Source organism: Passer domesticus, chromosome 6 (assembly GCF_036417665.1).
Source record: "Passer domesticus isolate bPasDom1 chromosome 6, bPasDom1.hap1, whole genome shotgun sequence".
NCBI classification, from domain to species: Eukaryota; Metazoa; Chordata; class Aves; order Passeriformes; family Passeridae; genus Passer; species Passer domesticus.
In genome coordinates, this window is record NC_087479.1 from 62,854,652 (window position 1) to 62,879,586 (window position 24,935).

A 24,935-nucleotide genomic window follows, 5' to 3' on the forward strand; every position below is an offset into this window, starting at 1 on the left:
GGGGAAAGGCCATCATTCTTGTGCAGGGCCCGGTGGCCCGGAGTGGCCGGCAGTCTGCAGAAATTCCGAACCGATCAGGATACCTCCCAGACCGAAAATACTACCACAGGCACCTGTGGCTGGTTTGACAGTGCCAAGTGCCTCCTGCAAACTGACATCAGGAACCTGGCCTGGTGACTTTTGTTTCTTTGGGGAAAGGCCATCATTCTTGTCCGGGGCCCGGTGACCCGGAGGTGCTGGCTTCCTGGTGAAATTCCGAACGGATCAGGATACATCCCAGATGCAAGTGCCCCCACAGGCACCTGTGATTTGTTTGACAGTGCCAAGTGCCTCCTGCAAATTGACATCAGGAACCTGGCCTGGTGACTTTTGTTTCTCTGGGGAAAGGCCATAGATGGTGTCCAGTGCCCGGTGGCCCGGAGTGGCTGGCTGCCTGCTGAAATTCCACAAGGATCACGATACCTCCCAGACCGAAAGTACCACCGCAGGCAACTGTGGCTGGTTTGAGAGTGCCAAGTGCCTCCTGCAAACTGACATCAGGAACCTGGCCTGGTGACTTTTGTTTCTCTGGGGAAAGGCCATGGTTCATGTCCAGGGCCTAGTGGCCCGCAATGGCCGGCTGCCTGCTGAAATTCCGCATGGGTCAGGATACCTCCCAGACCGAAAGTACCACCATAGGCAACTGTGGCTGGTTTGACAGTGCCTAGTGCCTCCTGCAAACTGACATCTGGAACCTGGCCTGGTGAGTTTTGTTTCTCTGGGGAAGGGCCATCATTCTTGGCCAGTGCCCAGTGGACCGGAGTGGCCGGCTGCCTGCTGAAATTCCGCACGGATAAGGATACCTCCCAGATGCAAGGTGCCCCCACTAGGCAACTGTGGCTGGTTTGACAGTGCCAAGTGCCTCCTGCAAACTGACATCAGGAACGTGGCCTGGTGACTTTTGTTTCTCTGGGGAAAGGCCATCATTCTTTTCCGGGGCCCGGTGTCCCGGAGTGGCTGGCTGCCTGCTGAAATTCCGAACGGATCAGGATACCTCCCAGATGAAAGGAGCCCCAAAAGGGAACTTTGGCTGGTTTGACAGTGCCTAGTGCCTCCTCCAAACTGACATCAGGAACCTGGCCTGGTGACTTTTGTTTCTCTGGGGAAAGGCCATTGTTCCTCTCCTGGACCCGTAGGCCCAGAGTGGCCGGCCGCCTGCTGAAATTCCGCATGGATCAGGTTACCTCCCAGATGGAAAGTGCCCCCACAGGCGACTGTGGCTGGTTTGACAGTGCCAAGTGCCTCCTGCAAACTGACATCAGGAACCTGGCCTGGTGACTTTTGTTTCTCTGGGGAAAGGACATGGTTCATGTCCGGGGCCCGGTGGCCCGGAGTGGCTGGCTGCCTTCTGAAATTCCTCACAGTTGAGGATACCTCCCAGATGCATGGTGCCCCCACAGGCAACTGTGGCTGGTTTGAGAGTGCCAAGTGCCTCCTGCAAACTGACATCAGGAACCTGGCCTGGTGACTTTTGTTTTTCTGGGGAAAGGCCATCGTTCCTCTCCTGGACCTGTAGGCCCGGAGTGGCCGGCAGCCTGCTGAAATTCACATGGATCAGGATACCTCCCATCTGGAAAAGTGCCCCCACAGGCACCTGTGGCTGGTTTGACAGTGCCAAGTGCCTCTTGAAAATTGACATCAGGAACCTGGCCTGGTGACTTTTGTTTCTCTGGGGAAAGCCCATCGTTCGTATCCAGGGCCGGGTAGCCCGTAGTGGCCTTCTGCCTGCTGAAATTCCACACGGATCAGGACCGCCCATATGCAAGGTGCCCCCACAGGCAACTGCGGCTGGTTTGACAGTGCCACGTGCCTCCTGCAAACTGACATGAGGAACCTGCCCTGGAGACTTTTGTTTCTCTGGGGAATGGCCATGGTTCATGTCCAGCGCCACGTGGCCCGCAGTGGCCTGCGGCCTGCTGAAATTCCGCACGGATCAGGATACCTCCCATACCGAAAGTACCACCACAGGCAACTGTGGCTGGATTGACAGTGCCAAGTGCCTCTTGCAAACTGACATCAGGAACCTGGCCTGGTGACTTTTGTTTCTCTGGGGAAAGGCCATGGTTCCTATCCTGGACCAGTTGGACCAGAGAGGCCGGCTGCCTTCTGAAATTCCGAACGAATCTGGATACCTCCCAGATGCAAAGTGCCCCCACAGGCACCTGCGATTTGTTTGACAGTGTCAAGTGCCTCCTGCAAATTGACATCAGGAACCGGGCCTAGTGACTTTTGTTTCTCTGGGGAAAGGCCATAGATGATGTCCAGTGCCCGGTGGCCCGGAGTGGCCGGCTGCATGCTGAAATTCCGAACCGATCAGAATACGTCCCGGATGCAATGTGCCCACACAAGCAACTGTGGTTGGTTTGACAGTGCCTAGTGCCTCCGGCAAACTGATATCAGGAACCTGGCCTGGTGACTTTTGTTTCTCTGGGGAAAGGCCATAGATCGTGCCCAGTGCCCGGTGGCCCGGAGTGGTCGGCTGCCTGCGCAAATTCCGCACGGATCAGGATACCTCCCAGACCGAAAATACCACCACAGGCAACTGTGGCTGGTTTGACAGTGCCTAGTGCCTCCTGCAAACTGACATGAGGAACCTGGCCTGGTGACTTTTGTTTCTCTGGGGAAAGCCCATCGTTCGTATCCAGGGCCGGGTAGCCCGTAGTGGCCTTCTACCTGCTGAAATTCCACACGGATCAGGACCGCCCATATGCAAGGTGCCCCCACAGGCAACTGCGGCTGGTTTGACAGTGCCACGTGCCTCCTGCAAACTGACATGAGGAACCTGCCCTGGAGACTTTTGTTTCTCTGGGGAATGGCCATGGTTCATGTCCAGCGCCACGTGGCCCGCAGTGGCCTGCGACCTGCTGAAATTCCGCACGGATCAGGATACCTCCCATACCGAAAGTACCACCACAGGCAACTGTGGCTGGTTTGACAGTGCCAAGTGCCTCTTGCAAACTGACATCAGGAACCTTGCCTAGTGACTACTGTTTTTCTGGGGAAAGGCCATCATTCTTGTCCGGGGCCCGGTGGCCCGGCGTGGCCGGCAGTCTGCAGAAATTCCGAACCGATCAGGATACCTCCCAGACCGAAAATACTACCACAGGCACCTGTGGCTGGTTTGACAGAGCCAAGTGCCTCCTGCAAACTGACATCAGGAACCTGGCCTGGTGACTTTTGTTTCTTTGGGGAAAGGCCATCATTCTTGTCCGGGGCCCGGTCACCCGGAGGTGCTGGCTTCCTGGTGAAATTCCGAACGGATCAGGATACATCCCAGACGCAAGGAGCCCCCAGAGGATACTGTGGCTGGTTTGACAGTGCCAAGTGCCTCCTGCAAACTGACATCAGGAACCTGGCCTAGTGACTTTTGTTTCTCTGGGGAAAGGCCATGGTTCATATCCTGGACCGTAGGCCCGGAGTGGCCGGCTGCCTGCTGAAATTCCGAACGGATCAGGATGCCGCCCAGATGCAAGGTGTCCCCACAGGCACCTGCGGTTGGTTTGACAGTGCCCAGTGCCTCCTGCAAACTGACATCAGGAACCTGGCCTGGTGATTTTCGTTTCTCTGGGGAATGGCCATGGTTCATGTCCAGCGTCAGGTGGCCCGCAGAGGCCGGCTGCCTGCTGAAATTCCACATGGATCAGGATACCTCCCATACCGAAAGTAACACCACAGGCAACTGTGGCTGGTTTGACAGTGCCAAGTGCCTCCTGCAAACTGACATCAGGAACCTGGCCTGGTGACTTTTGTTTCTCAGGGGAAAGGCCATCATTCTTGTCCGGGGCCCGGTGGTCCGGAGTGACCGGCAGCCTGCAGAAATTCCGAAACGATCAGGATACCTCCCAGACCGACAATACTACCACAGGCACCTGTGGCTGGTTTGACAGTACCAAGTGCCTCCTGCAAACTGACATCAGGAACCTGGCCTGGTGACTTTTGTTTCTCGAGGGAAAGGCCATCATTCTTGTCCGGGGCCCGGTGCCCCGGAGTGGCTGGCTGCCTTGTGAAATTCCTCACGGTTGAGGATACCTCCCAGACGCAAGGAGCCCCCAGAGGAAACTGTGGCTGGTTTGACAGTGCCAAGTGCCTCCTGCAAACTGACATCAGGAACCTGGCCTGGTGACTTTTGTTTCTCTGGGGAAAGGCCATGGTTCATATCCTGGACCCGTTGGACCGGAGTGGCCGGCTGCCTGCTGAAATTCCGAACGGATCAGGATACCTCCCAGATGCAAGGTGTCCCCACAGGCACCTACGGTTGGTTTGACAGTGCCCAGTGCCTCCTGCAAACTGACATCAAGAACCTGGCCTGGTGACTTTTGTTTCTCTGGGGAAAGGCCATAGATGATGTCCAGTGCCCGGTGGCCCGGAGTGGCCGGCTGCCTGCTGAAATTCCGCACGGATCAGGATACCTCCCAGACGGAACGTACCACCACAGGCAACAGTGGCTGGTTTGACAGTGCCTAGTGCCTCCTGCAAACTGACATCAGGAACCTGGCCTGGTGACTTTTGCTTCTCTGGGGAAAGGCCATGGTTCATATCCTGGACCAGTTGGACCGGAGTGGCCGGCTGTCTGCTGAAATTCCGAACGGATCGGGATGCCGTCCAGATGCAAGGTGCCCCCACAGGCACCTGCGGTTGGTTTGAGAGTGCCAAGTGCCTCCTGCAAACTGACATCAGGAACCTGGCCTGGTGACTTTTGTTTCTCTGGGGAAAGGCCATAGATGATGTCCAGTGCCCGGTGGCCCGGAGTGGCCGGCTGCATGCTGAAATTCCGCACGGATCAGGATACCTCCCAGATGCAAGGTGCCCCCACAGGGAATTGTGGCTGGTTTGACAGTGCCAAGTGCCTCCTGCAAACTGACATCAGGAACCTGGCCTGGTGACTTTTGTTTCTCTGGGGAAAGGCCATGGTTCCTATCCTGGACCAGTTGGACCAGAGAGGCCGGCTGCCTGCTGAAATTCCGAACGAATCAGGATACCTCCCAGATGCAAAGTGCCCCCACAGGCACCTGCGATTTGTTTGACAGTGTCAAGTGCCTCCTGCAAATTGACATCAGGAACCGGGCCTAGTGACTTTTGTTTCTCTGGGGAAAGGCCATAGATGATGTCCAGTGCCCGGTGGCCCGGAGTGGCCGGCTGCATGCTGAAATTCTGAACCGATCAGAATACGTCCCGGATGCAATGTGCCCACACAAGCAACTGTGGTTGGTTTGACAGTGCCTAGTGCCTCCGGCAAACTGACATCAGGAACCTGGCCTGGTGACTTTTGTTTCTCTGGGGAAAGGCCATAGATCGTGTCCAGTGCCCGGTGGCCCGGAGTGGTCGGCTGCCTGCGGAAATTCCGCACGGATCAGGATACCTCCCAGACCGAAAATACCACCACAGGCAACTGTGGCTGGTTTGACAGTGCCTAGTGCCTCCTGCAAACAGACATCAGGAACCTGGCCTGGTGACTTTTGTTTCTCTGGGGAAAGCCCATCGTTCGTATCCAGGGCCGGGTAGCCCGTAGTGGCCTTCTGCCTGCTGAAATTCCACACGGATCAGGACCGCCCATATGCAAGGTGCCCCCACAGGCAACTGCGGCTGGTTTGACAGTGCCACGTGCCTCCTGCAAACTGACATGAGGAACCTGCCCTGGAGACTTTTGTTTCTCTGGGGAATGGCCATGGTTCATGTCCAGCGCCACGTGGCCCGCAGTGGCCTGCGGCCTGCTGAAATTCCGCACGGATCAGGATACCTCCCATACCGAAAGTACCACCACAGGCAACTGTGGCTGGATTGACAGTGCCAAGTGCCTCTTGCAAACTGACATCAGGAACCTGGCCTGGTGACTTTTGTTTCTCTGGGGAAAGGCCATGGTTCCTATCCTGGACCAGTTGGACCAGAGAGGCCGGCTGCCTTCTGAAATTCCGAACGAATCTGGATACCTCCCAGATGCAAAGTGCCCCCACAGGCACCTGCGATTTGTTTGACAGTGTCAAGTGCCTCCTGCAAATTGACATCAGGAACCGGGCCTAGTGACTTTTGTTTCTCTGGGGAAAGGCCATAGATGATGTCCAGTGCCCGGTGGCCCGGAGTGGCCGGCTGCATGCTGAAATTCCGAACCGATCAGAATACGTCCCGGATGCAATGTGCCCACACAAGCAACTGTGGTTGGTTTGACAGTGCCTAGTGCCTCCGGCAAACTGATATCAGGAACCTGGCCTGGTGACTTTTGTTTCTCTGGGGAAAGGCCATAGATCGTGCCCAGTGCCCGGTGGCCCGGAGTGGTCGGCTGCCTGCGCAAATTCCGCACGGATCAGGATACCTCCCAGACCGAAAATACCACCACAGGCAACTGTGGCTGGTTTGACAGTGCCTAGTGCCTCCTGCAAACTGACATGAGGAACCTGGCCTGGTGACTTTTGTTTCTCTGGGGAAAGCCCATCGTTCGTATCCAGGGCCGGGTAGCCCGTAGTGGCCTTCTACCTGCTGAAATTCCACACGGATCAGGACCGCCCATATGCAAGGTGCCCCCACAGGCAACTGCGGCTGGTTTGACAGTGCCACGTGCCTCCTGCAAACTGACATGAGGAACCTGCCCTGGAGACTTTTGTTTCTCTGGGGAATGGCCATGGTTCATGTCCAGCGCCACGTGGCCCGCAGTGGCCTGCGACCTGCTGAAATTCCGCACGGATCAGGATACCTCCCATACCGAAAGTACCACCACAGGCAACTGTGGCTGGTTTGACAGTGCCAAGTGCCTCTTGCAAACTGACATCAGGAACCTTGCCTAGTGACTACTGTTTTTCTGGGGAAAGGCCATCATTCTTGTCCGGGGCCCGGTGGCCCGGCGTGGCCGGCAGTCTGCAGAAATTCCGAACCGATCAGGATACCTCCCAGACCGAAAATACTACCACAGGCACCTGTGGCTGGTTTGACAGAGCCAAGTGCCTCCTGCAAACTGACATCAGGAACCTGGCCTGGTGACTTTTGTTTCTTTGGGGAAAGGCCATCATTCTTGTCCGGGGCCCGGTCACCCGGAGGTGCTGGCTTCCTGGTGAAATTCCGAACGGATCAGGATACATCCCAGACGCAAGGAGCCCCCAGAGGATACTGTGGCTGGTTTGACAGTGCCAAGTGCCTCCTGCAAACTGACATCAGGAACCTGGCCTAGTGACTTTTGTTTCTCTGGGGAAAGGCCATGGTTCATATCCTGGACCGTAGGCCCGGAGTGGCCGGCTGCCTGCTGAAATTCCGAACGGATCAGGATGCCGCCCAGATGCAAGGTGTCCCCACAGGCACCTGCGGTTGGTTTGACAGTGCCCAGTGCCTCCTGCAAACTGACATCAGGAACCTGGCCTGGTGATTTTCGTTTCTCTGGGGAATGGCCATGGTTCATGTCCAGCGTCAGGTGGCCCGCAGAGGCCGGCTGCCTGCTGAAATTCCACATGGATCAGGATACCTCCCATACCGAAAGTAACACCACAGGCAACTGTGGCTGGTTGGACAGTGCCAAGTGCCTCCTGCAAACTGACATCAGGAACCTGGCCTGGTGACTTTTGTTTCTCAGGGGAAAGGCCATCATTCTTGTCCGGGGCCCGGTGGTCCGGAGTGACCGGCAGCCTGCAGAAATTCCGAAACGATCAGGATACCTCCCAGACCGACAATACTACCACAGGCACCTGTGGCTGGTTTGACAGTACCAAGTGCCTCCTGCAAACTGACATCAGGAACCTGGCCTGGTGACTTTTGTTTCTCGAGGGAAAGGCCATCATTCTTGTCCGGGGCCCGGTGCCCCGGAGTGGCTGGCTGCCTTGTGAAATTCCTCACGGTTGAGGATACCTCCCAGACGCAAGGAGCCCCCAGAGGAAACTGTGGCTGGTTTGACAGTGCCAAGTGCCTCCTGCAAACTGACATCAGGAACCTGGCCTGGTGACTTTTGTTTCTCTGGGGAAAGGCCATGGTTCATATCCTGGACCCGTTGGACCGGAGTGGCCGGCTGCCTGCTGAAATTCCGAACGGATCAGGATACCTCCCAGATGCAAGGTGTCCCCACAGGCACCTACGGTTGGTTTGACAGTGCCCAGTGCCTCCTGCAAACTGACATCAAGAACCTGGCCTGGTGACTTTTGTTTCTCTGGGGAAAGGCCATAGATGATGTCCAGTGCCCGGTGGCCCGGAGTGGCCGGCTGCCTGCTGAAATTCCGCACGGATCAGGATACCTCCCAGACGGAACGTACCACCACAGGCAACAGTGGCTGGTTTGACAGTGCCTAGTGCCTCCTGCAAACTGACATCAGGAACCTGGCCTGGTGACTTTTGCTTCTCTGGGAAAGGGCCATGGTTCGTGTCCAGTACCCAGTGGACCGGAGTGGCCGGCTGCCTGCTGAAATTCCGCACGTATGAGGATACGTCCCAGATGCAAGGTGCCCCCACAGGCAACAGTGGCTGGATTGACAGTGCCAAGTGCCTCCTGCAAACTGACATCAGGAACCTTGCCTGGTGCTTTTGTTTCTCTGGGGAAAGGCCATTGTACGTTTCCAGGGCCTGGTGGCCCCTAGTGGCCGGCCGCCTGCTGAAATTCCGCATGGATCAGGATACCTCCCAGACCGAAAGTACCACCACAGGCAACTGTGGCTGGTTTGACAGTGCCAGGTGCCTCCTGCAAACTGACATCAGGACCCTGGCCTGGGGAGTTGTCTTTCTCAGAGGAAAAACCAGTGTTCTTGTCCCACGTCCTGTAGCCCGGAGTGGCCGGCTGCCTGCCGAAATTCTCAACGTCTCAATATACATCCTAGAAGCAAGGCGCCACAATAGGCAATTGTGGCGGATTGGACAGTGCCAAATGCCTCCTGCAAATTGACATCAGGAACATGGCATGCTGAGTTTTGCTTCTGTCAGAAAAAGTTCATGGTTCATGTCCAGGTTGAGGTGACCCGGCGTGGCAGGGTGTCTCTTAAAATTCCAAACATCTCAGGATGGCTCCCAGAATCAAGGCGCCACCACAGGCACCTGTGGGTGGTTGGACAGTGCCAAGTGCCTCCTGCAAACTGACGTCAGGTACTTGGCCTGGTGAGTTTTGTTTCTCACAGAAAAGGCCATCGTTGGTGTCCAGGGTCCGGTGGCCAGGAGAGGACTGGTGCCTGCTGAAATTGCGAACATCCCAATATACCAGCCTGAAGCAAGGTGCCACCAGTGGCAACTGTGGCTGGTTGGACAGTGCGAAGTTCCTTCAGAATATGGACATCAGGGACCTGGCCTGGTGACTTTTGTTTCTCTGGGGAAAGGCCATAGTTCCTGGGCAGGTTCCGGTGGACCGTAGCGGCACGGTGCTTCTTAAAATTCTGAACATCTCAAGACATCTCCCAGAAGCAAGGCACCACCATAGGCAAGTGTGGCTGGTTCGACAGGGCCAAGTGCCTCCTGCAAATCGACATCAGGAACCTGGCCTGGTGACTTTTGTTTCTCTGGGGAAAGGTCATCATTCTGGTCCGGGGCCCGCTGGCCCGGAGTGGCCGGCGTACTGCTGAAATTCCTCACGGTTGAGGATACCTCCCAGATGAAAGGAGGCCGCAGAGGAAACTGTGGCTGGTTTGACAGTGCCAAGTGCCTCCTGCAAACTGACATCAGGAACCTGACCTGGTGAGTTTTGTTTCTCTGGGGAAAGGCCATAGATGATGTGCAGTGCCCGGTGGCCCGGAGTGGCCGGCTGCCTGCTGAAATTCCGCACGGATGAGGATACGTCCCAGATGCAAGGTGCCCCCACAGGCAACTGTGGCTGGTTTGACAGTGCCAAGTGCCTCCTGCAAACTGACATCAGGAACCTGGCCTGGTGACTCTTCTTTCTCTGGAGAAAGGCCATGGTTCATTTCCAGGGCCGGGTGGCCCGGAGTGGCCAGCTGCCAGCTGAAATTCGTCACGGCTGAGGATATCTCCCAGACGCAAGGAGCCCCCAGAGGAGACTGTGGCTGGTTTGACAGTGCCAAGTGCCTCCTGCAAACTGACATCAGGAACCTGGCCTGGTGACTTTTGTTTCTCTGGGGAAAGGCCATTGTACGTGTCCAGGGCCTGATGGCCCGGAGTGGCCGGCTGCCTGCTGAAATTCCGCACGGATCAGGATACCTCCCAGACCGAAACTACCACCACAGGCAATTGTGGCTGGTTTGACAGTGCCAAGTGCCTCCTGCAAACTGACATCAGGAACCTGGCTTGGGGAGTTTTCTTTCTCTGGTGAAAGGCCAATGTACGTGTCCAGGGCCTGATGGCCCGGAGTGGCAGGCAGCCTGCTGAAATTCCGCACGTATGAGGATACATCCCAGATGCAAGGTGCCCCCACAGGCGACTGTGGCTGGTTTGACAGTGCCAAGTGCCTCCTGCAAACTGACATCAGGAACCTGGCCTGGTGACTTTTGTTTCTCTGGGGAAAGGCCATGGTTCATATACTGGGCACGTAGGACCGGAGAGACAGGCTGCCTACTGAAATTCCGAACGGATCTGGATGCCGCCCAGATGCAAGGTGCCCCCACAGGCACCTGCGGTTGGTTTGAGAGTGCCAAGTGCCTCCTGCAAACTGACATCAGGAACCTGGCCTGGTGATTTTGTTTCTCTGGTGAAAGGCCATGGTTCGTGTCCAGTGCCCGGTGGCCTGGAGTGGCCAGCTGCCTGCTGAAATTCCGCACGTATGAGGATACGTCCCAGATGCAAGGTGCCCCCACAGGCAACAGTGGCTGGATTGACAGTGCCAAGTGCCTCCTGCAAACTGACATCAGGAACCTGGCCTGGTGCTTTTGTTTCTCTGGGGAAAGGCCATTGTACGTTTCCTGGGCCTGGTGGCCCCTAGTGGCCGGCCGCCTGCTGAAATTCCGCATGGATCAGGATACCTCCCAGACCGAAAGTACCACCACAGGCAACTGTGGCTGGTTTGACAGTGCCAGGTGCCTCCTGCAAACTGACATCAGGACCCTGGCCTGGGGAGTTGTCTTTCTCAGAGGAAAAACCAGTGTTCTTGTCCCACGTCCTGTAGCCCGGAGTGGCCGGCTGCCTGCCGAAATTCTCAACGTCTCAATATACATCCTAGAAGCAAGGCGCCACAATAGGCAATTGTGGCGGATTGGACAGTGCCAAATGCCTCCTGCAAATTGACATCAGGAACATGGCATGCTGAGTTTTGCTTCTGTCAGAAAAAGTTCATGGTTCATGTCCAGGTTGAGGTGACCCGGCGTGGCAGGGTGTCTCTTAAAATTCCAAACATCTCAGGATGGCTCCCAGAATCAAGGCGCCACCACAGGCACCTGTGGGTGGTTGGACAGTGCCAAGTGCCTCCTGCAAACTGACGTCAGGAACTTGGCCTGGTGAGTTTTGTTTCTCACAGAAAAGGCCATCGTTGGTGTCCAGGGTCCGGTGGCCAGGAGAGGACTGGTGCCTGCTGAAATTGCGAACATCCCAATATACCAGCCTGAAGCAAGGTGCCACCAGAGGCAACTGTGGCTGGTTGGACAGTGCGAAGTTCCTTCAGAATATGGACATCAGGGACCTGGCCTGGTGACTTTTGTTTCTCTGGGGAAAGGCCATAGTTCCTGGGCAGGTTCCGGTGGACCGTAGCGGCACGGTGCTTCTTAAAATTCCGAACATCTCAAGACATCTCCCAGAAGCAAGGCACAACCATAGGCAAGTGTGGCTGGTTTGACAGGGCCAAGTGCCTCCTGCAAATCGACATCAGGAACCTGGCCTGGTGACTTTTGTTTCTCTGGGGAAAGGTCATCATTCTTGTCCAGGGCCCGCTGGCCCGGAGTGGCCGGCGTAGTGCTGAAATTCCTCACGGTTGAGGATACCTCCCAGATGAAAGGAGGCCGCAGAGGAAACTGTGGCTGGTTTGACAGTGCCAAGTGCCTCCTGCAAACTGACATCAGGAACCTGGCCTGGTGACTTTTGTTTCTCAGGGGAAAGGCCATAGATGATGTGCAGTGCCCGGTGGCCCGGAGTGGCCGGCTGCCTGCTGAAATTCCGCACGGATCAGGATACCTCCCAGATGCAAGGTGCCCCCACAGGCAACTGTGGCTGGTTTGACAGTGCCAAGTGCCTCCTGCAAACTGACATCAGGAACCTGGCCTGGTGACTTTTCTTTCTCTGGGGAAAGGCCATTGTTCATGTCCAGGGCCGGGTGGCCCGGAGTGGCCAGCTGCCAGCTGAAATTCGTCACGGCTGAGGATACCTCCCAGACGCAAGGAGCCCCCAGAGGAGACTGTGGCTGGTTTGACAGTGCCAAGTGCCTCCTGCAAACTGACATCAGGAACCTGGCCTAGTGACTTTTGTTTCTCTGGGGAAAGGCCATTGTTCATGTCCAGGCCCGGGTGGCCCGGAGTGGCCAGCTGCCAGCTGAAATTCGTCACGGCTGAGGATACCTCCCAGACGCAAGGAGCCCCCAGAGGAGACTGTGGCTGGTTTGACAGTGCCAAGTGCCTCCTGCAAACTGACATCAAGAACCTGGCCTGGTGACTTTTGTTTCTCTGGGGAAAAGCCATGGTTCATATCCTCGACCTGTATGCCCGGAGTGGCCGGCTGCCTGCTGAAATTCCGCACGGATCAGGATACCTCCCAAATGGAAGGTGCTTCCACAGGCACCTGTGGCTGGTTTGACAGTGCCAAGTGCCTCCTTCAAACTGACATCAGGAACCTGGCCTGGTGACTTTTGTTTCTCTGGGCAAGCGCCATCATCCTTGTCCGGGGCCCGGTGGCCCGGCGTGGCCGGCAGCCTGCTGAAATTCCGAACCGATCAGGATACCTCCCAGACCGAAAACACCACCACAGGCAACTGTGGCTGGATTGACAGTGCCAAGTGCCTCCTGCAAACTGACATCAGGAACCTGGCCTGGTGCTTTTGTTTCTCTGGGGAAAGGCCATTGTACGTTTCCAGGGCCTGGTGGCCCCTAGTGGCCGGCCGCCTGCTGAAATTCCGCATGGATCAGGATACCTCCCAGACCGAAAGTACCACCACAGGCAACTGTGGCTGGTTTGACAGTGCCAGGTGCCTCCTGCAAACTGACATCAGGACCCTGGCCTGGGGAGTTGTCTTTCTCAGAGGAAAAACCAGTGTTCTTGTCCCACGTCCTGTAGCCCGGAGTGGCCGGCTGCCTGCCGAAATTCTCAACGTCTCAATATACATCCTAGAAGCAAGGCGCCACAATAGGCAATTGTGGCGGATTGGACAGTGCCAAATGCCTCCTGCAAATTGACATCAGGAACATGGCATGCTGAGTTTTGCTACTGTCAGAAAAAGTTCATGGTTCATGTCCAGGTTGAGGTGACCCGGCGTGGCAGGGTGTCTCTTAAAATTCCAAACATCTCAGGATGGCTCCCAGAATCAAGGCGCCACCACAGGCACCTGTGGGTGGTTGGACAGTGCCAAGTGCCTCCTGCAAACTGACGTCAGGAACTTGGCCTGGTGACTTTTGTTTCTCACAGAAAAGGCCATCGTTGGTGTCCAGGGTCCGGTGGCCAGGAGAGGACTGGTGCCTGCTGAAATTGCGAACATCCCAATATACCAGCCTGAAGCAAGGTGCCACCAGAGGCAACTGTGGCTGGTTGGACAGTGCGAAGTTCCTTCAGAATATGGACATCAGGGACCTGGCCTGGTGACTTTTGTTTCTCTGGGGAAAGGCCATAGTTCCTGGGCAGGTTCCGGTGGACCGTAGCGGCACGGTGCTTCTTAAAATTCTGAACATCTCAAGACATCTCCCAGAAGCAAGGCACCACCATAGGCAAGTGTGGCTGGTTCGACAGGGCCAAGTGCCTCCTGCAAATCGACATCAGGAACCTGGCCTGGTGACTTTTGTTTCTCTGGGGAAAGGTCATCATTCTTGTCCGGGGCCCGCTGGCCCGGAGTAGCCGGCGTACTGCTGAAATTCCTCACGGTTGAGGATACCTCCCAGATGAAAGGAGGCCGCAGAGGAAACTGTGGCTGGTTTGACAGTGCCAAGTGCCTCCTGCAAACTGACATCAGGAACCTGGCCTGGTGACTTTTGTTTCTCAGGGGAAAGGCCATGGTTCATATCCTGGACCAGTTGGACATGAGAGGCCAGCTGCCTGCTGAAATTCCGAACGGATCAGGATGCCGCCCAGATGCAAGGTGCCCCCAAAGGCACCTGCAGTTGGTTTGACAGTGCCAAGTGCCTCCTGCAAACTGACATCAGGAACCTGACCTGGTGAGTTTTGTTTCTCTGGGGAAAGGCCATAGATGATGTGCAGTGCCCGGTGGCCCGGAGTGGCCGGCTGCCTGCTGAAATTCCGCACGGATGAGGATACGTCCCAGATGCAAGGTGCCCCCACAGGCAACTGTGGCTGGTTTGACAGTGCCAAGTGCCTCCTGCAAACTGACATCAGGAACCTGGCCTGGTGACTCTTCTTTCTCTGGAGAAAGGCCATGGTTCATTTCCAGGGCCGGGTGGCCCGGAGTGGCCAGCTGCCAGCTGAAATTCGTCACGGCTGAGGATACCTCCCAGACGCAAGGAGCCCCCAGAGGAGACTGTGGCTGGTTTGACAGTGCCAAGTGCCTCCTGCAAACTGACATCAGGAACCTGGCCTGGTGACTTTTGTTTCTCTGGGGAAAGGCCATTGTACGTGTCCAGGGCCTGATGGCCCGGAGTGGCCGGCTGCCTGCTGAAATTCCGCACGGATCAGGATACCTCCCAGACCGAAACTACCACCACAGGCAACTGTGGCTGGTTTGACAGTGCCAAGTGCCTCCTGCAAACTGACATCAGGAACCTGGCTTGGGGAGTTTTCTTTCTCTGGTGAAAGGCCAATGTACGTGTCCAGGGCCTGATGGCCCGGAGTGGCCGGCAGCCTGCTGAAATTCCGCACGTATGAGGATACATCCCAGATGCAAGGTGCCCCCACAGGCGACTGTGGCTGGTTTGACAGTGCCAAGTGCCTCCTGCAAACTGACATCAGGAACCTGGCCTGGTGACTTTTGTTTCTCTGGGGAAAGGCCATGGTTCATATACTGGGCACGTAGGACCGGAGAGGCCGGCTGCCTACTGAAATTCCGAACGGATCTGGATGCCGCCCAGATGCAAGGTGCCCCCACAGGCACCTGCGGTTGGTTTGAGAGTGCCAAGTGCCTCCTGCAAACTGACATCAGGAACCTGGCCTGGTGATTTTGTTTCTCTGGTGAAAGGCCATGGTTCGTGTCCAGTGCCCGGTGGCCTGGAGTGGCCAGCTGCCTGCTGAAATTCCGCACGTATGAGGATACGTCCCAGATGCAAGGTGCCCCCACAGGCAACAGTGGCTGGATTGACAGTGCCAAGTGCCTCCTGCAAACTGACATCAGGAACCTGGCCTGGTGCTTTTGTTTCTCTGGGGAAAGGCCATTGTACGTTTCCTGGGCCTGGTGGCCCCTAGTGGCCGGCCGCCTGCTGAAATTCCGCATGGATCAGGATACCTCCCAGACCGAAAGTACCACCACAGGCAACTGTGGCTGGTTTGACAGTGCCAGGTGCCTCCTGCAAACTGACATCAGGACCCTGGCCTGGGGAGTTGTCTTTCTCAGAGGAAAAACCAGTGTTCTTGTCCCACGTCCTGTAGCCCGGAGTGGCCGGCTGCCTGCCGAAATTCTCAACGTCTCAATATACATCCTAGAAGCAAGGCGCCACAATAGGCAATTGTGGCGGATTGGACAGTGCCAAATGCCTCCTGCAAATTGACATCAGGAACATGGCATGCTGAGTTTTGCTTCTGTCAGAAAAAGTTCATGGTTCATGTCCAGGTTGAGGTGACCCGGCGTGGCAGGGTGTCTCTTAAAATTCCAAACATCTCAGGATGGCTCCCAGAATCAAGGCGCCACCACAGGCACCTGTGGGTGGTTGGACAGTGCCAAGTGCCTCCTGCAAACTGACGTCAGGAACTTGGCCTGGTGAGTTTTGTTTCTCACAGAAAAGGCCATCGTTGGTGTCCAGGGTCCGGTGGCCAGGAGAGGACTGGTGCCTGCTGAAATTGCGAACATCCCAATATACCAGCCTGAAGCAAGGTGCCACCAGAGGCAACTGTGGCTGGTTGGACAGTGCGAAGTTCCTTCAGAATATGGACATCAGGGACCTGGCCTGGTGACTTTTGTTTCTCTGGGGAAAGGCCATAGTTCCTGGGCAGGTTCCGGTGGACCGTAGCGGCACGGTGCTTCTTAAAATTCTGAACATCTCAAGACATCTCCCAGAAGCAAGGCACCACCATAGGCAAGTGTGGCTGGTTCGACAGGGCCAAGTGCCTCCTGCAAATCGACATCAGGAACCTGGCCTGGTGACTTTTGTTTCTCTGGGGAAAGGTCATCATTCTTGTCCGGGGCCCGCTGGCCCGGAGTGGCCGGCGTACTGCTGAAATTCCTCACGGTTGAGGATACCTCCCAGATGAAAGGAGGCCGCAGAGGAAACTGTGGCTGGTTTGACAGTGCCAAGTGCCTCCTGCAAACTGACATCAGGAACCTGGCCTGGTGACTTTTGTTTCTCAGGGGAAAGGCCATGGTTCATATCCTGGACCAGTTGGACCTGAGAGGCCAGCTGCCTGCTGAAATTCCGCACGGATGAGGATACGTCCCAGATGCAAGGTGCCCCCACAGGCAACTGTGGCTGGTTTGACAGTGCCAAGTGCCTCCTGCAAACTGACATCAGGAACCTGGCCTGGTGACTCTTCTTTCTCTGGAGAAAGGCCATGGTTCATTTCCAGGGCCGGGTGGCCCGGAGTGGCCAGCTGCCAGCTGAAATTCGTCACGGCTGAGGATACCTCCCAGACGCAAGGAGCCCCCAGAGGAGACTGTGGCTGGTTTGACAGTGCCAAGTGCCTCCTGCAAACTGACATCAGGAACCTGGCCTGGTGACTTTTGTTTCTCTGGGGAAAGGCCATTGTACGTGTCCAGGGCCTGATGGCCCGGAGTGGCCGGCTGCCTGCTGAAATTCCGCACGGATCAGGATACCTCCCAGACCGAAACTACCACCACAGGCAACTGTGGCTGGTTTGACAGTGCCAAGTGCCTCCTGCAAACTGACATCAGGAACCTGGCTTGGGGAGTTTTCTTTCTCTGGTGAAAGGCCAATGTACGTGTCCAGGGCCTGATGGCCCGGAGTGGCCGGCAGCCTGCTGAAATTCCGCACGTATGAGGATACATCCCAGATGCAAGGTGCCCCCACAGGCGACTGTGGCTGGTTTGACAGTGCCAAGTGCCTCCTGCAAACTGACATCAGGAACCTGGCCTGGTGACTTTTGTTTCTCTGGGGAAAGGCCATGGTTCATATACTGGGCACGTAGGACCGGAGAGACAGGCTGCCTACTGAAATTCCGAACGGATCTGGATGCCGCCCAGATGCAAGGTGCCCCCACAGGCACCTGCGGTTGGTTTGAGAGTGCCAAGTGCCTCCTGCAAACTGACATCAGGAACCTGGCCTGGTGATTTTGTTTCTCTGGTGAAAGGCCATGGTTCGTGTCCAGTGCCCGGTGGCCTGGAGTGGCCAGCTGCCTGCTGAAATTCCGCACGTATGAGGATACGTCCCAGATGCAAGGTGCCCCCACAGGCAACAGTGGCTGGATTGACAGTGCCAAGTGCCTCCTGCAAACTGACATCAGGAACCTGGCCTGGTGCTTTTGTTTCTCTGGGGAAAGGCCATTGTACGTTTCCTGGGCCTGGTGGCCCCTAGTGGCCGGCCGCCTGCTGAAATTCCGCATGGATCAGGATACCTCCCAGACCGAAAGTACCACCACAGGCAACTGTGGCTGGTTTGACAGTGCCAGGTGCCTCCTGCAAACTGACATCAGGACCCTGGCCTGGGGAGTTGTCTTTCTCAGAGGAAAAACCAGTGTTCTTGTCCCACGTCCTGTAGCCCGGAGTGGCCGGCTGCCTGCCGAAATTCTCAACGTCTCAATATACATCCTAGAAGCAAGGCGCCACAATAGGCAATTGTGGCGGATTGGACAGTGCCAAATGCCTCCTGCAAATTGACATCAGGAACATGGCATGCTGAGTTTTGCTTCTGTCAGAAAAAGTTCATGGTTCATGTCCAGGTTGAGGTGACCCGGCGTGGCAGGGTGTCTCTTAAAATTCCAAACATCTCAGGATGGCTCCCAGAATCAAGGCGCCACCACAGGCACCTGTGGGTGGTTGGACAGTGCCAAGTGCCTCCTGCAAACTGACGTCAGGAACTTGGCCTGGTGAGTTTTGTTTCTCACAGAAAAGGCCATCGTTGGTGTCCAGGGTCCGGTGGCCAGGAGAGGACTGGTGCCTGCTGAAATTGCGAACATCCCAATATACCAGCCTGAAGCAAGGTGCCACCAGAGGCAACTGTGGCTGGTTGGACAGTGCGAAGTTCCTTCAGAATATGGACATCAGGGACCTGGCCTGGTGACTTTTGTTTCTCTGGGGAAAGGCCATAGTTCCTGGGCAGGTTCCGGTGGACCGTAGCGGCACGGTGCTTCTTAAAATTCCGAACATCTCAAGACATCTCCCAGAAGCAAGGCACAACCATAGGCAAGTGTGGCTGGTTTGACAGGGCCAAGTGCCTCCTGCAAATCGACATCAGGAACCTGGCCTGGTGACTTTTGTTTCTCTGGGGAAAGGTCATCATTCTTGTCCAGGGCCCGCTGGCCCGGAGTGGCCGGCGTAGTGCTGAAATTCCTCACGGTTGAGGATACCTCCCAGATGAAAGGAGGCCGCAGAGGAAACTGTGGCTGGTTTGACAGTGCCAAGTGCCTCCTGCAAACTGACATCAGGAACCTGGCCTGGTGACTTTTCTTTCTCTGGGGAAAGGCCATTGTTCATGTCCAGGCCCGGGTGGCCCGGAGTGGCCAGCTGCCAGCTGAAATTCGTCACGGCTGAGGATACCTCCCAGACGCAAGGAGCCCCCAGAGGAGACTGTGGCTGGTTTGACAGTGCCAAGTGCCTCCTGCAAACTGACATCAGGAACCTGGCCTGGTGACTTTTGTTTCTCTGGGGAAAAGCCATGGTTCATATCCTCGACCTGTATGCCCGGAGTGGCCGGCTGCCTGCTGAAATTCCTCACGGATCAGGATACCTCCCAAATGGAAGGTGCTTCCACAGGCACCTGTGGCTGGTTTGACAGTGCCAAGTGCCTCCTTCAAACTGACATCAGGAACCTGGCCTGGTGACTTTTGTTTCTCTGGGCAAGGGCCATCATCCTTGTCCGGGGCCCGGTGGCCCGGCGTGGCCGGCAGCCTGCTGAAATTCCGAACCGATCAGGATACCTCCCAGACTGAAAACACCACCACAGGCAACTGTGGCTGGATTGACAGTGCCAAGTGCCTCCTGCAAACTGACATCAGGAACCTGGCCTGGTGCTTTTGTTTCTCTGGGGAAAGGCCATTGTACGTTTCCAGGGCCTGGTGGCCCCTAGTGGCCGGCCGCCTGCTGAAATTCCGCATGGATCAGGATACCTCCCAGACCGAAAGTACCACCACAGGCAACTGTGGCTGGTTTGACAGTGCCAGGTGCCTCCTGCAAACTGACATCAGGACCCTGGCCTGGGGAGTTGTCTTTCTCAGAGGAAAAACCAGTGTTCTTGTCCCACGTCCTGTAGCCCGGAGTGGCCGGCTGCCTGCCGAAATTCTCAACGTCTCAATATACATCCTAGAAGCAAGGCGCCACAATAGGCAATTGTGGCGGATTGGACAGTGCCAAATGCCTCCTGCAAATTGACATCAGGAACATGGCATGCTGAGTTTTGCTTCTGTCAGAAAAAGTTCATGGTTCATGTCCAGGTTGAGGTGACCCGGCGTGGCAGGGTGTCTCTTAAAATTCCAAACATCTCAGGATGGCTCCCAGAATCAAGGCGCCACCACAGGCACCTGTGGGTGGTTGGACAGTGCCAAGTGCCTCCTGCAAACTGACGTCAGGAACTTGGCCTGGTGACTTTTGTTTCTCACAGAAAAGGCCATCGTTGGTGTCCAGGGTCCGGTGGCCAGGAGAGGACTGGTGCCTGCTGAAATTGCGAACATCCCAATATACCAGCCTGAAGCAAGGTGCCACCAGAGGCAACTGTGGCTGGTTGGACAGTGCGAAGTTCCTTCAGAATATGGACATCAGGGACCTGGCCTGGTGACTTTTGTTTCTCTGGGGAAAGGCCATAGTTCCTGGGCAGGTTCCGGTGGACCGTAGCGGCACGGTGCTTCTTAAAATTCTGAACATCTCAAGACATCTCCCAGAAGCAAGGCACCACCATAGGCAAGTGTGGCTGGTTCGACAGGGCCAAGTGCCTCCTGCAAATCGACATCAGGAACCTGGCCTGGTGACTTTTGTTTCTCTGGGGAAAGGTCATCATTCTTGTCCGGGGCCCACTGGCCCGGAGTAGCCGGCGTACTGCTGAAATTCCTCACGGTTGAGGATACCTCCCAGATGAAAGGAGGCCGCAGAGGAAACTGTGGCTGGTTTGACAGTGCCAAGTGCCTCCTGCAAACTGACATCAGGAACCTGGCCTGGTGACTTTTGTTTCTCAGGGGAAAGGCCATGGTTCATATCCTGGACCAGTTGGACATGAGAGGCCAGCTGCCTGCTGAAATTCCGAACGGATCAGGATGCCGCCCAGATGCAAGGTGCCCCCAAAGGCACCTGCAGTTGGTTTGACAGTGCCAAGTGCCTCCTGCAAACTGACATCAGGAACCTGACCTGGTGAGTTTTGTTTCTCTGGGGAAAGGCCATAGATGATGTGCAGTGCCCGGTGGCCCGGAGTGGCCGGCTGCCTGCTGAAATTCCGCACGGATGAGGATACCTCCCAGATGCAAGGTGCCCCCACAGGCAACTGTGGCTGGTTTGACAGTGCCAAGTGCCTCCTGCAAACTGACATCAGGAACCTGGCCTGGTGACTCTTCTTTCTCTGGAGAAAGGCCATGGTTCATTTCCAGGGCCGGGTGGCCCGGAGTGGCCAGCTGCCAGCTGAAATTCGTCACGGCTGAGGATACCTCCCAGACGCAAGGAGCCCCCAGAGGAGACTGTGGCTGGTTTGACAGTGCCAAGTGCCTCCTGCAAACTGACATCAGGAACCTGGCCTGGTGACTTTTGTTTCTCTGGGGAAAGGCCATTGTACGTGTCCAGGGCCTGATGGCCCGGAGTGGCCGGCTGCCTGCTGAAATTCCGCACGGATCAGGATACCTCCCAGACCGAAACTACCACCACAGGCAACTGTGGCTGGTTTGACAGTGCCAAGTGCCTCCTGCAAACTGACATCAGGAACCTGGCTTGGGGAGTTTTCTTTCTCTGGTGAAAGGCCAATGTACGTGTCCAGGGCCTGATGGCCCGGAGTGGCCGGCAGCCTGCTGAAATTCCGCACGTATGAGGATACATCCCAGATGCAAGGTGCCCCCACAGGCGACTGTGGCTGGTTTGACAGTGCCAAGTGCCTCCTGCAAACTGACATCAGGAACCTGGCCTGGTGACTTTTGTTTCTCTGGGGAAAGGCCATGGTTCATATACTGGGCACGTAGGACCGGAGAGGCCGGCTGCCTACTGAAATTCCGAACGGATCTGGATGCCGCCCAGATGCAAGGTGCCCCCACAGGCACCTGCGGTTGGTTTGAGAGTGCCAAGTGCCTCCTGCAAACTGACATCAGGAACCTGGCCTGGTGATTTTGTTTCTCTGGTGAAAGGCCATGGTTCGTGTCCAGTGCCCGGTGGCCTGGAGTGGCCAGCTGCCTGCTGAAATTCCGCACGTATGAGGATACATCCCAGATGCAAGGTGCCCCCACAGGCAACAGTGGCTGGATTGACAGTGCCAAGTGCCTCCTGCAAACTGACATCAGGAACCTGGCCTGGTGCTTTTGTTTCTCTGGGGAAAGGCCATTGTACATTTCCTGGGCCTGGTGGCCCCTAGTGGCCGGCCGCCTGCTGAAATTCCGCATGGATCAGGATACCTCCCAGACCGAAAGTACCACCACAGGCAACTGTGGCTGGTTTGACAGTGCCAGGTGCCTCCTGCAAACTGACATCAGGACCCTGGCCTGGGGAGTTGTCTTTCTCAGAGGAAAAACCAGTGTTCTTGTCCCACGTCCTGTAGCCCGGAGTGGCCGGCTGCCTGCCGAAATTCTCAACGTCTCAATATACATCCTAGAAGCAAGGCGCCACAATAGGCAATTGTGGCGGATTGGACAGTGCCAAATGCCTCCTGCAAATTGACATCAGGAACATGGCATGCTGAGTTTTGCTTCTGTCAGAAAAAGTTCATGGTTCATGTCCAGGTTGAGGTGACCCGGCGTGGCAGGGTGTCTCTTAAAATTCCAAACATCTCAGGATGGCTCCCAGAATCAAGGCGCCACCACAGGCACCTGTGGGTGGTTGGACAGTGCCAAGTGCCTCCTGCAAACTGACGTCAGGAACTTGGCCTGGTGAGTTTTGTTTCTCACAGAAAAGGCCATCGTTGGTGTCCAGGGTCCGGTGGCCAGGAGAGGACTGGTGCCTGCTGAAATTGCGAACATCCCAATATACCAGCCTGAAGCAAGGTGCCACCAGAGGCAACTGTGGCTGGTTGGACAGTGCGAAGTTCCTTCAGAATATGGACATCAGGGACCTGGCCTGGTGACTTTTGTTTCTCTGGGGAAAGGCCATAGTTCCTGGGCAGGTTCCGGTGGACCATAGCGGCACGGTGCTTCTTAAAATTCTGAACATCTCAAGACATCTCCCAGAAGCAAGGCACCACCATAGGCAAGTGTGGCTGGTTCGACAGGGCCAAGTGCCTCCTGCAAATCGACATCAGGAACCTGGCCTGGTGACTTTTGTTTCTCTGGGGAAAGGTCATCATTCTTGTCCGGGGCCCGCTGGCCCGGAGTGGCCGGCGTACTGCTGAAATTCCTCACGGTTGAGGATACCTCCCAGATGAAAGGAGGCCGCAGAGGAAACTGTGGCTGGTTTGACAGTGCCAAGTGCCTCCTGCAAACTGACATCAGGAACCTGGCCTGGTGACTTTTGTTTCTCAGGGGAAAGGCCATGGTTCATATCCTGGACCAGTTGGACCTGAGAGGCCAGCTGCCTGCTGAAATTCCGAACGGATCAGGATGCCGCCCAGATGCAAGGTGCCCCCAAAGGCACCTGCAGTTGGTTTGACAGTGCCAAGTGCCTCCTGCAAACTGACATCAGGAACCTGACCTGGTGAGTTTTGTTTCTCTGGGGAAAGGCCATAGATGATGTCCAGTGCCCGGTGGCCCGGAGTGGCCGGCTGCCTGCTGAAATTCCGCACGGATGAGGATACGTCCCAGATGCAAGGTGCCCCCACAGGCAACTGTGGCTCGTTTGACAGTGCCAAGTGCCTCCTGCAAACTGACATCAGGAACCTGGCCTGGTGACTTTTCTTTCTCTGGAGAAAGGCCATGGTTCATTTCCAGGGCCGGGTGGCCCGGAGTGGCCAGCTGCCAGCTGAAATTCGTCACGGCTGAGGATACCTCCCAGACGCAAGGAGCCCCCAGAGGAGACTGTGGCTGGTTTGACAGTGCCAAGTGCCTCCTGCAAACTGACATCAGGAACCTGGCCTGGTGACTTTTGTTTCTCTGGGGAAAGGCCATTGTACGTGTCCAGGGCCTGATGGCCCGGAGTGGCCGGCTGCCTGCTGAAATTCCGCACGGATCAGGATACCTCCCAGACCGAAACTACCACCACAGGCAACTGTGGCTGGTTTGACAGTGCCAAGTGCCTCCTGCAAACTGACATCAGGAACCTGGCTTGGGGAGTTTTCTTTCTCTGGTGAAAGGCCAATGTACGTGTCCAGGGCCTGATGGCCCGGAGTGGCCGGCAGCCTGCTGAAATTCCGCACGTATGAGGATACATCCCAGATGCAAGGTGCCCCCACAGGCGACTGTGGCTGGTTTGACAGTGCCAAGTGCCTCCTGCAAACTGACATCAGGAACCTGGCCTGGTGACTTTTGTTTCTCTGGGGAAAGGCCATGGTTCATATACTGGGCACGTAGGACCGGAGAGGCCGGCTGCCTACTGAAATTCCGAACGGATCTGGATGCCGCCCAGATGCAAGGTGCCCCCACAGGCACCTGCGGTTGGTTTGAGAGTGCCAAGTGCCTCCTGCAAACTGACATCAGGAACCTGGCCTGGTGATTTTGTTTCTCTGGTGAAAGGCCATGGTTCGTGTCCAGTGCCCGGTGGCCTGGAGTGGCCAGCTGCCTGCTGAAATTCCGCACGTATGAGGATACGTCCCAGATGCAAGGTGCCCCCACAGGCAACAGTGGCTGGATTGACAGTGCCAAGTGCCTCCTGCAAACTGACATCAGGAACCTGGCCTGGTGCTTTTGTTTCTCTGGGGAAAGGCCATTGTACGTTTCCTGGGCCTGGTGGCCCCTAGTGGCCGGCCGCCTGCTGAAATTCCGCATGGATCAGGATACCTCCCAGACCGAAAGTACCACCACAGGCAACTGTGGCTGGTTTGACAGTGCCAGGTGCCTCCTGCAAACTGACATCAGGACCCTGGCCTGGGGAGTTGTCTTTCTCAGAGGAAAAACCAGTGTTCTTGTCCCACGTCCTGTAGCCCGGAGTGGCCGGCTGCCTGCCGAAATTCTCAACGTCTCAATATACATCCTAGAAGCAAGGCGCCACAATAGGCAATTGTGGCGGATTGGACAGTGCCAAATGCCTCCTGCAAATTGACATCAGGAACATGGCATGCTGAGTTTTGCTTCTGTCAGAAAAAGTTCATGGTTCATGTCCAGGTTGAGGTGACCCGGCGTGGCAGGGTGTCTCTTAAAATTCCAAACATCTCAGGATGGCTCCCAGAATCAAGGCGCCACCACAGGCACCTGTGGGTGGTTGGACAGTGCCAAGTGCCTCCTGCAAACTGACGTCAGGAACTTGGCCTGGTGAGTTTTGTTTCTCACAGAAAAGGCCATCGTTGGTGTCCAGGGTCCGGTGGCCAGGAGAGGACTGGTGCCTGCTG